Below are 13,066 nucleotides of genomic sequence, written 5' to 3'. Positions count from 1 at the left end.
GTTAGTTTTTCGCATTCCACGTACAACAATAATCCTTCTTATCATTTCTAAGAATGTTATTGACTTTCCATTTTCTTATGCTCTTTTTTCAGAAATAATACTGTATTTGTCAAATTTCATTCCATGTAAGAACTGTGTCCTTTTGTTCTTTCTTTCGTCCTTTCTACTTTTCTGTTTCTTTTTCTTGACGTTACTTTCTTTCATTTCGTCTATCATACTTTACCGACCGTTGTCAGTTTGATTCAAGTCGGCCGTCATCAGTAACACCAAAACTAAGAGGAGTTGATAAGAGAAAGTGGTATTCCACACCAACTTGCGCGGATATCAACATGACAGGACTTTAGTTATTATAACAAAGGAAAAATTATATCGTTTAGTTATTTTTAAAAGAAGGAAATATTTGAATTAAAGAAAGTCAAAATGGAGGAATAATTAGCCCGGGAAATTAGGACGGCCAAGAGGATGCTTCATTTTTCTTGTATGAATAGAATAAAGGGTTAGATTCACTCCTAAATTTTTTGTATCATACCATATAGGATTTATCGGTCTGCAATTCTTGCCATTATAACTTCAATTTATGCATAAATTAAAATATATTAAATTCTCTAACTCAGATGGGCAATTGCCCACTTCCTTCCTTGTGTTGGACATAGCCGATCGGAACAAAATCCTAAATACGCCTTATTCTAGAGAAGGGAGATGAAACTCATATTACGGTAGATGAATCTGATCAACTGTTGCAGAGTATATTATATATTAGGCGAAGTAGATGAAGTAGTAGTACATATCGGTATTACAAATCACTGCCGTGAACACATTCTGAAATCTAAATACATGCATATTTTTAATTGGTATGTTTCTAATTAGGCATCCACAAAGATCCACGTTAAAATTGTTTTATAATAATATAATAGTATAAATAATGACTTCCCCAAAACTATGAAGCAAGAATGTCAATTATGTATGACGCAACAATACTCTTTGAGCAAAATGATGATAATCTCAATAACATTACAGGAATCGTTACATAAATCTGACGCATGTCATATACTCTTCAGTTAACAGATGTAACCTTAAGATTATGGAGAAAAATATTCCAGCAATTGAATCCTTTTCTTTGCTTACGAAGCATCCTCTCTCAAAAGAAAAATTGGAACACTCGGAAATACGTAGCAACAAACCATGGTTCGAACTAGCAGAGAAGAGAAAACAGGCAAAAATACGTTGGCTACAAAATCCGAATGAAATAAGTACACAAAATTTCATAGACATCAGGCGGGAAACTTCCAAAACTTTTAGAACAAAGAAACGCGATTTTTTTGAAAGCTAAAATTTAGGAACTTGAAGATAACAATAAAAATAAAAAACATTCGGGACATGTATAAAGGGATCAACGAATTTAAGGAAGGCTATCAACCTCGTGCTTATATTAAAGAAAGCTGATGGAACAGTTTTCACTGATACAGATAGCATTTTAAATAGATGGAAAAATTTCTTAGACGATTTACTTAACACGCAGTCAAAAACTAATATGCGTGGAGAAAGGGAGATCCGCAGAACCGTATATTCCAGAACCCAGCCGAATAGAAGTAGAAATCGCTATAAAGAAATTAAAGAAACACAAATCTCCGGGTGTAAACGAAATTCCGGCTGAGTTAATTTTAGCTGGAGGTGAAAAATTGTGGAACAAGATACACAAACTCATTCTCCTTATCTACAACAAGGAAGAACTGCCACAAAAGTGGAAAGAATCAATCATTGTTCCAATCCACAAGAAAGGCGACAAAACTGACTGTAATAATTATCGAGGCATCTCTCTTCTGTCAACATCCTATAAAATCCTTTCAAACATTCTATTAGCAAGACTGACCCAACACGCAGATGAAATTATTAGAGATTATCAGTGTGGATTTAGACGAAATCGATCAACTAACGACCAAATATTTACCATTCGCCAAATACACGAAAAGAAGTGGGAATACAGTAGCCCGGTACATCAACTATTTATTGATTTTAGAAAGGCTTACGACTCGGTTAAGAGACAAACATTGTATAACGTTTTTACAGAATTTGGAATACCGAGAAAGCTAATTAGATCAATTAAGGCTTATTTAAATGATTCCCAAAGTAAGTCTGCGTAGGAAAATTCTTAGCCACGAGCTTTCACGTCGAGAATGGCCTGAAACAAGAAGATGCGTTGTCGCCATTATTATTCAACTTTGTCCTGGAATACGCTATAAGGAAAATCAAAGATAGCAACCAGGGCCTAGAGCTGAACGGTGTTCACCAGGTTATGCGTACGCTGATTATGTAAATTTAATAGATGATAGGAGAACAATAGAAAGAAATGCAGAGGTCTTATTAAACGCGTTCAGAGACAAGGGTTTAAAATTAAATGCAGAAAAAACTAAATACATGGAAGTGCGTCAGGACCGTAATACTGCAAATTATGAATGCGTTTAAATATTAAATAATACTTTTGATAGAGTGGATACTTTCAAATATCTAGGATCAATATTAACAGAGGAAATCCTATTCACGAAGAAATTAAATATCGACTAAAACCAGGGAATTCGTGTTATTATTTAGTTCAAAATCTCTTGTCGTCGCGAATTCTGTCGAGGAATTTGAAGCTTAAAATATATAAAACGATAATCATACCTTTTGTTCTGTATGGTTTCGAAACATGGTCGCTTACTCTAAGGGAAGAACATAGACTGAAAGTATTTGAGAACAAGGTCCTGAGACGAATATTCGGACCCAAGAGGAAAGGGAATGGGGAATGGCGAAAACTTCATAACGAGGAACTACGTAAATTATACGGTTTATCAAACATTGTTAGGGTCATCAAGTCTAGGAGGTTTAGGTGGGCAGGACACATAGCCAGGATGGAAGAAAGTAGGAACACTTTCAAAGTGTTAGCGGTAAGACCAATCGCAAAACGACAGCTAGGAAGACCTAAAATGAAATGAAGTGAAATCTTTGACTTTTACCCCGCAGTTATGCCGGTTTGGCTAAAGGAGACGGTGATTATGAGAAATGAAGGAAATGGTGGAATGAAGAAAGTGGGAGGAAACGGGAGAATCCCGAGGAAACCCACGCACACAGTGTTTGTCCACCACAAAGTTCACTTGGCGGGGTTAGGAAGACCTAGGTGCAGATGGAAAGACAATACAGGGTTATTCAAAAAGAAGGAACAGACTTCAAACATTTATTTCTTCCAAACAACAAAAGATAGAAACATGATTCGAACGTTACTTGATTAAGAAAAGTTTACAATTTACTGTTAGTAATTGTGGTGTGCATTCAATTTGAGCACCGTGTGTTACACGACAAATGTCAAAACGGTGGCTCATTTCTTGCCACACACGAATCAGCTTGTCTCTAGTTATCAAATTCACAGCTTCAACAATTGGATGTCGTAGAACTTCAAGGTCTACTCGCCATACCGTTGGTTGAGGAATGTTAAGTTCTTTGCTTGGTCGTGATGTGGATTTCTTTGGGCTCCTTTCGTAAAGTGTACGAATGCGCTCGACATTCTCGTTCGATACGCGTGGACGTCCCGTGCTTTTCCTTTGCAGATGCAACCATCTTCTACGAATTTTGGATGCCATTCGTAAATTTGCTTATGATGTGGCGGTTGTTTATTAAATTGACGGCGAAATGCTCACTAAACTGCAACAATGGACTCAAGTTTTGCCAATTGTAGCACACAAAAAGACTTCTCCTGTGGTGACGCCGCCATTTCACTACAGACAAACAACAAACAACAACGCCAATGCGGCCATGATTGGAACTTCTATCCGAGCTGTTTAAAATGTAAACTTTTCTTAAGTAACGTTCGAATCATGTTTCTATCTTTTATAGTTTGGAAGAAATAAATGTTTGAAATCTGTTCTTTCTTTTTGACTAACCCTGTATTAAGATGGATCTCGCAAAAATAGGAATACAAAATAGAAACTGGATCCAGTTGGCTAAGGATAGAAGTCAGTGGAGAACTTTTGTGAACGCGGCATTGAACCTCCGGGTTCCATAGACTATAGAGTTAGTTAGCTTACGAAGCATGAGTAGATGCCTAGGCTGATACTACAAATAGGTGAAATGCGTATTTACTGAAAAGATGGGTTCTACTGGCATTGGATAGTCTATATACTCCTTTGTGCTAGGGCCTAGGGGAGAGGAGATACGATTTCATATCACGTTACGTCACGCACAGTCGCACGCCTTCATTTTCATTAAAAGCCAAAAAAAAAAAAAAAAAAAAAATCATCTCACTTTCCTTTGTGGCAGTCGGACACAAATCATCACACTTACCTGGAGAAAGCACTTTTCAAATCGGATTATTGGGAGAGCCTCCAGTTCCAATGTTGGGGGGGGGGACAATAATCCCCATTTTTCCGGAATTTGTGCCCGTACCTTCAGCTGAGACAACTTTCCAGCATGAGGAGATGGGCACAACCTCCTCTAGAATTTATTAAAATTTGTGCCCAAGTAGCGGAAGTGGAATTAATACATATTGATGAGACTACTAAAGTCATTACAGCACGAAGTTCAGTTTGAAATACTACAGAATACGATTCTTTTTTAAAAAAATGGAAAAGCCAAGAGAAATAAATTTCATCTTACATTCCTTTGTGGCAATCTGACACAAATCAATCACACTTATCCCAAAAAGCACTTTTTAAGTCAGATTATTAGGGGGACAGTCCCCCCAGGTCCAAGATGGAAGGGACATGTCCCCCTCGTCCCCACGGGATTTGCGCCAGTGGGTATCTCATGAATGACCACAAACTCTCCCAAAACTGCCCTGAAGGTTGCCGTGAACAGCCTTTATTCTAGTTTTTGAAAAAGTACGAATATCATTTAACTGCGTGAGGAAAATACACATAAACCGTGAACATTTTCTCTCCGAAGATTCTGAAATTACGGTTCTTAACAGTGAGAAAGATTTGGTCAGTGTAAGCTTCTATTCAACAGAAATGTCTTCCTAATAATAAAGAACATGGAACTGATTTGTAAGCAATGTATCTATGGTGTGAGTAAGTCAACGAGCTATTTCTACAATAATGTAATTACCTGTAATGTCATTTTGATCGACTATTAGATTCTAATAATAACTTCAAACATTTCAGTTTGTGCGTTAGGTTAATCCTAACACAGTCACGCTAATTGAAGTCGCTACCTGTGTTATCGTTTGCCTGCATAACGAAGTTTGAACAATTGCATAATTATGATATAGAGTTTGGAATAGTTGATATACAAACTGTAACAAAAGAAATGTCAAACTTATGGCCCTTAATTCAAATTTCTGCGGTCCTCGGTTCACCTGGAGAATATAAAAAAAGACATTTAAAAAATACAAAAGCAAGAGATCTTAATTATTGGAAATTTCAATGATCAAGCCAAATCATTCGAAGTCTGCACAAACTTCCTAACGTGTGCACAGTAAAAAAAAAAAAAAAAAAAAAAAAAAAAAAAAAAAAAAAAGTATTTTGTACAAAATGTTTGCTTCAACGTTTGAAGAGTGAATTCGAATAAAGGTTCCAGGATATCAGATTTATCGAAAATAGACTCTCCCCTTCTTTCCTGTTCCCTTCTTAACCAACACTGAGAAAATGCCAACCCATATAAAGATGGGATTAATGGAAACTCAGTACAATTCTATTATAAATCAAAAATTCAGTGAAATGAATATATATATATATAATTTTTTAAAAATACGACATATGTCGTGTATGGATCATAAAAACTCAAACTTTCATTGTACGTGGTTTCCATGTTCGGTAGTACGTATCAGTATGAACAACATTTCTCATTTATGAAAAGGAACAAAATCCCAAGGGGATCCTGATTAAGAGACATTCTTCTCTGACCCCCTATTCTGAAAATCGCTAGTGGGAGCACCTTGTCTCCAGACATCTACAAACTGGCTGCAGGAAAATGATATCGGAAAAGCAAGAATCAATCTACTACACGAATTTCCTTTTGTTTTTTTTATTTGTTTTTAACAAAACAAATTCACTATATATATATTCACTTTTTCATTGCATCATTAACTTTTTTCTCTTTTACACTGATGATCATTTAGCTCACTTGAGATAATAAATTTGTCATTCCTGATTTAGAACTTTTGATTAAACACGGTTTTAACCTATAGTTAGGGACGAAACTTTTCCGCAACAATTTTGATATTTTGTAGCATTAATTATCACAAGTTCCGCATTTATGTCGCATTTTTTATATGTAGCACAAGACTTTTTTTAAAAAAATGTGCTGCTTGTAAACAGTATATTTCTGGTAGTAAAATATATCTAATACAAATATGAGTATATACCTTGATTAGGGGCACATTCTAGCTAATGCATTCACTGAAATATAGAAATTAATGAAAAAATTAACACTTTCTATAACTTTCGTTAAAGGATAGAATTCATCAAGACATTACCAATTTTACTTTTAAGTTTGTTCACTTGTCAGTGACAATCATATTATACTTGGAAAAGAATGTCTCGGCATCAACAGTCGAGACTGGTAACCATATTGAACGTACCGAGCTGACAGCAAGAGACCTGTGGTTAAACTATTGCTATTTAACAATGATACAATGATACATTGTCAAATTATTTAACAAATTATTTAACAATGATACAATGATACATTGTCAAATTATTTAACAAACTATTTAACAATGATACAATGTCAACTTCCTTATCCTCACTGTTGAGAACTTCAATAACCTTACTTTTAAATTCACGGTAAGCAACCAGCAGATCATGAACATTTTCATTAGAAAACACAGTCAACAATTTAAACAACAGTTCAGTTTTGTTCATGTCAACATTTTTATGAAATGAAACGGTTTCTAGATCAAATAATTCACAGAGTTTTCGTAAACTCTCCACACACATGTGGCGCCACTTGCTTGCGTGTAATTTTGCAGATTTATCAATACTTTTGCAGCTTCAATACTTTAGTTATTGTTAGAAATAATTAGCAAGAATTCAATATTTTCGTTTTAATTCGCATTTATCGCAAGTAATGCCAAATTTGTAAAAAAAAAAAAAAAAAAAAAAATCGCCTTAATAAAAGCATGATTTCTGGCTCTGAAACTAAGACTTTGAGGTTTCCTAAAACACATACGCATTTTTTAACGTTTCGCACATATCGCATTAGCGGAAAGGTTTCGTCCACTTAAAGCGTACAGCGCTCCAAAGGGTCGGGGCAGAACAATTATAATGAACTTAATTCCCTATTGAATTAAAAGAAAAAAGCATTCAATTATTTAACTTATCAAATTATAAGGACATTTCGTTTACCTAAAATCAGTTCCTTTATTCCCTTAGATGTAAAGAAATAATAGATCAACTGTTTATGTCATAGTAATTTGTATATTTTGTAAAAATATTTAGTAAAATTAGTTTACAATTGTATCCAGAGCACGTTTATTTTCCATAGTATTTAACTTGGAGCAAAATGCAGTATCCAGATCACTCGAACGAAAAGAGAACGGGTTGTGAGATTGTGGCTAGCTACACTGCAGCCCTCTAGGAATGTGTATAAAATGTTCGTTCCCAGCTCCACTTATTCACAAATACAAACGCATATGTGCGCTATGTAGGGAACAGAACACACATATATACATCAATCAAATCTTTGGACGCGGCAGTGGGGAAATCCCTATCAACATCCAACACAATAACAAAGCTCTCCACAAATGAGTTATTCATTGCTCAGTTAGTCCCAAGTGAAGTATTTACATACTTTTTTTTTGTTATTTTTTCGTTGTTTATTTCACTGATTTATCTGTTCTGTTAAAAACTCTCTAATTTTAAACCAAGTAATAAATGTGTTTAACCCCAGGAAGACAACGTTAAAACGTCAGAGAAAATGAATAGTGAAGAGGGCCGACTAGAAGAGTAAACTACGTAGAAATGACGAGATTTTTTTACTCTTTGTGGAATGCTGGCAATTTTATTCTTACTAAGTTACAAACACAGACAAATACAAACACAATTACACAATCGCATATATTTCATACATGCAAGTTCGGTTTTAAAATGAAGGAATAAAACTTTCGACATTTAAATGTATATCTGTGTATGGATATGGGTATATGCGCGTACATATTGAGTTGGTGCAATTGAAATATCCGTGATTCTATCTGGTGCAATACTACCCTCTATTACGCCACGACATGGATACACCAAGGCCTCGCACAGTGATGTAAATTTTCCGGAAAAAATTTGAAACGGAAAATTTTCAGATTCATAAAACACATACTCCACTTATTCCTACATCGTCCCTTAGTCTAAAATTTATTTGTAATAAATATTGCATGAAAAACATTTCATGAAGTGAAAATCTAACGATTCTTCATTTCTGCAAAAATGTTTCAAACATTTTAATTCCTCAAAATTCAACTCTGATCTCACAAAATCATATTTGGTCAGTTTAACACGCGTAAGACGAAGTTTTCTCATAGCCTTAAACACAATAAAATCAAAGCATGTCTTCTTATTTTCTTTACAAAAATAATCTTCGTAAAAAAACTGGAACTTTTATGTTTTATGTAGTTATTTCATTACATAGACAAGCATATATGTGAACAAATAGTAGAATTTTCTGTTTCTGAAATAATTGATAAATTTACAAAGATTACTTTTCGCTTTATTGTTACATTTTAAACAATGGGATTGGATATTTGTACTCTATGAAATCTATTTATGTTCCGTGCACTTTACACACACACAAAGAAACACTATGTAACTTTTAACTTGCCAACTCGAAATATTATAAAACTTTCCGGTCCCCGAAAGTTAATTGGAAATTTATAATTTGTTGGTGTCTAACTTTCCCCTACAGGAATTCAATTTTGTAGCTCAATGAGCAGTTAAATATAGTGGAAAACTTTCCACCTAACATCACTATACATAATATTCAAAATTGTTCGGGTTATGAAGTTTTTCCACTTGTTTCTATATAATAATGAAAATTTTTCGATTCATGAAAATTCCTTTCACATGTTTCTACATAGTTTCGATTTAAAAAAGTTGTTTTACTCTTTGCTTCAAAATGAAAATTTTCCTACTTATGAAAAGTTTCTCAGTTTTTCCATACACGTCAAAAAATTTTTCGATTCATGAAAAATTGTTTCACTTGTTCCTACATAGTACCAGAAATTTTCTGAGCTATGAGAATTTTTAGATTCCTTAAACGAACTTCCGCTTAGTCAGTCAATTTTATGGTTAATGAGGAATTGTTACTTGATCACTGATAATTATTTAGAACGGAAAATTTTCCGGAAAAATATAGGGGAAAATTTTCCACCTCACATCACTAGTCACGCGTACACCGTCAGAAACTCCATACATATTTAGAAAACAGGTTAGGGTGAGCAGTCAGTCACAAAGTAGTAATTGTAGAGCAAGGTCATGTGAAAATCCTTCCTGAAGACCTCACATTTGCGAGAATTTTCCTTTACAAGATTAAACTGGGACATTCTGCACATCAAGCTGCAAGAAATATCAACACTGCATTTGAGCCAGGAGTACTCAATGAACGCTCCGTACTCTGTTGGTTTGTGAAATTTCGGTACGTTGTGGTGACAGAGTATTGAAAAATTAGCTCTGCGGCCACATATCCCGATATCCCGGCCAAGAGCATATTCCGATGATCTCCTTAGCAACATCATGATAGCGGGTTGTTCGCACAATTGAAGACGAGTTTGGCATATAACATAGTAATATCAATCGACGGTTTTGCACAATCGGTAAAGTGAAAATGGTTTGTGACATTTCATATGAAGATTCGTGGATGCCACATGAGTTAACACCGGCCAACGAGGGTTGCCGTATAGATGTGAAAGACTCTGAGGATATAGAATAACCAAGAAAATTTTCTACATCGAATTGTCACATCTAGTGAAAAATAGGTCTGCTACGATAACCAAAATTGCCATAATACTGGTTGAATCGTGATATGGTTTCCAAAACTATTCCTCAAGCTGTAGAGAGTGTTGTGGCTAGTATACTGGTCTATGGTGGGAGTGATCCATAATATCTTTCTCTGTCGAGACGGAACCATCACTAGAACTTACAGCACTTAACTCAATGAAATTCATGGCAAACACTCCGCAAATATACAGCAATGGTCAACAGACATGGCGCTTAGAGTACGTAAAGGATCTCCATGAGTTGTAGCATGAAACCTCTTCTTATCCACAGTTTTCTCGTGATGTCCCATCTACCGACTATTATCTTTTTCGGCATTGCTATCATTCTTGACAGGAAAGAACTTCCGTGATATCTGGGTAGTGCAATGCAATTGAGGACTTGTTATTGTGCAGAGTCAAGACTTATTTGGTCATAGAATCCGATAGTTGGCTGAACGATGGCAAAAAAGTGTGGCTACAGCAGAGACTTACCAGGCATTATAGTTTTCATTTTTATGACCACTGAAAGTAACACACATCAGGCGAACATTTCAATCGCACGAATCCAATATCTATCAAATTTTTCAGATATAGCTTAGAACAATAGCACTCGGGAAGGAAGGTATCATCCAAGCATTCGTTTTGCTAAAACATAAAAATAAATCGAAAAGAAAAAAACTCCGTCAGAGCTACCAGCCGTTTGGTCTCAACCCTAGTCCTTTCGAATCTAGAAGTATGAACACTACCCAATAATCCACAATTACTCGCCGAAGTGTAGCTATTATTATTATTATTAGGTTCATGATGTAGTTTTCAATATGGAACCTTGTAGTTGTATGTAAAATCATTAACATCAGACTATGATCCTACGGTCATAAGCAATTATGATTATAGTGAAGTCTACTTTTCGATTATGACTAGTGTATTGCATGCAAGGCTTAGACTGAATAAGGGGTCCCATTGTAAATTTATATATTTTAAATGATACATTTACTCATCTGAGTTACGCAAACATCATCTGACCAGGCAAATGAACAAATTACAGAGTAATTACTACACTTACAGTTAGTTACATCAACATGCTTCCATAGATAAGCGACCGAGGGACAGTGTTACTTCCTTGGTCTTGGTACCGCTATTAATACCGCTTCATTTTTCATTGAACTTTCGTAAATGCAGAGTTTCAACCCAGCGTAGTAAAAATCAGTTGGAAAATTTTGACGAAGATTTAGATATTTATTTCCCCTGTTTTTGGTCTTATATAATGCTCAACGTACACCCTGGATATTGCACATCTACATTACACACTACTGCGTGTCATTCTAAAGCCTTAGCACCGATTAAAAAAAAGAGTTGATTGTGTTCACAAATATATTATCTAAGTTAAAACAAACTATAGTTCAGAGGTATAGTTTCATATGGCTGCGCCATGTGAAGGCAAGCCCAGGGATCGGAGGCGCGAGTAAACTTAAAGCGAATGCATTTGATACAAAACAATCAACCAAACGAAATCAAGGGAAAGAAATACTGCAATGCAATATCTGAGTTAATATTATTGGCTATAAGTAGATTAAAAGACATAAGTCCTATTCATGAAACCTCAAATGAAAATCAAGAACAAGTGTCGGGAAACTACATCCCGCGAGATACATTTTACTGTTTGCTAGCACTCACTTGTGCAAATTATTATTTACAATATGGCTGTATAAAATAGTTTCCATGTGTAGAGAGAACATTATCCCCCTTGTTATTTAGGTGTGAAAACAGAAAATTGCTAAAAAAAAAAAAAAATAGTCATTACCGAAATTTCATATAATTATTTACTTTTTAGTGTATTTGGAAAAGTATTCGACAATTCTTTTGGCGTGGATTTAGGCTGTCTTGTTGAGAACTGACCTAACCACTTTATTGAGAACCAGCATCTTTATGTTCTAAGTGGGAACGATAAAAAGAAATAAAAAGTTCTTCCTGTGTCCATCTTTGTGTCCTTCTAGAATAAGTATCTTTCTAATTTTATGTAGTAAGCGTATATGTAGCTGCAATTACTGTGTTTTTGTTGTATATATATACATATACAAATATATATTATGGAAAATTAATACCTCAATGTATCTTATATTATACGTGCAACAATATTCTTCCTAACAAAATTTAAGACCGATCTTTTTATAGTGCCCACACTGAATTTGAAAGTATTTAAAATTTCCTAGTAGTTGTGGCGGTGGTGTTTGGGAAACCTTTGGATGTGTATGAGGTTCTTATATTGGTTGACGCTTAAGAAAATGTCATGCGTTGAAGGGTTGAAAATATATGCTGTATAAAACCAACGTAATTTTGGGAACAATAAATGGACACAAGATTATCTCTTTATGTCGTTAATATGTAGTGATATAAATGAGGTATCATACGCCAAATAAAACAGAGAAAAAGAAATGAATAATAAATACTAGTAAAATTCATTATTATGATCATCATTACTCGGCTATTTTTATTACATTCAAAGAATGTGAAATGAAGTTGGCTAAGGGAACTTCAAAGTTCATTTTAGTCTTTTAACATCGTCTTTAACCACATCGATGAGCATTTTCAAACTTTGAGGTTTATGAGCGTGTTAAACTTCTTAACAACAAATTACAAAGGAGAAGTAGCAGTACTCTGCTTTAGATAATCCCTTTAATACAAGAATTACCTCCTTACCTTTTGCCCCTCACCTACAACGCGAAATACTATATATACAACCTATTTTCACCTTTGAAAGAGAGAGAAGAGAGAGACTCAGAAACATACTCTGAGAATAGACAGAGAAATAGAGCATCTCTTGAATAAATTTTCTGCTCGAGCAGCCTTTTCGATTCTATTTGCCACACCTTCTTTGGCTTTGGGTTAGGTTGAGTTGGGATGCGGTGGGGTTTCAGACGAGGCAAGAACGAAAAAAAAAAAAAAGGAAAGAATTATGAACATGTTGGAAATGCAAGAGCGACTGACTCACAAAGGACTTTGAGACTGCAAATTAAATTGGGATCGAGACACACCTGTGTGTTTCCTCTCCTGCCATCTCTATATTTTTCCTTTATATTTATTCATATTTATAGTAATGCAGGCTTTACTACTTTCTCTCTTAGAAAGGCTATAAAT

The sequence above is a fragment of the Thermobia domestica genome, chromosome 2 (genome assembly GCF_964235325.1).
Source record: "Thermobia domestica chromosome 2, izTheDome1.hap1.1, whole genome shotgun sequence".
NCBI lineage: Eukaryota > Metazoa > Arthropoda > Insecta > Zygentoma > Lepismatidae > Thermobia > Thermobia domestica.
This window is presented reverse-complemented; position numbering follows the sequence as displayed.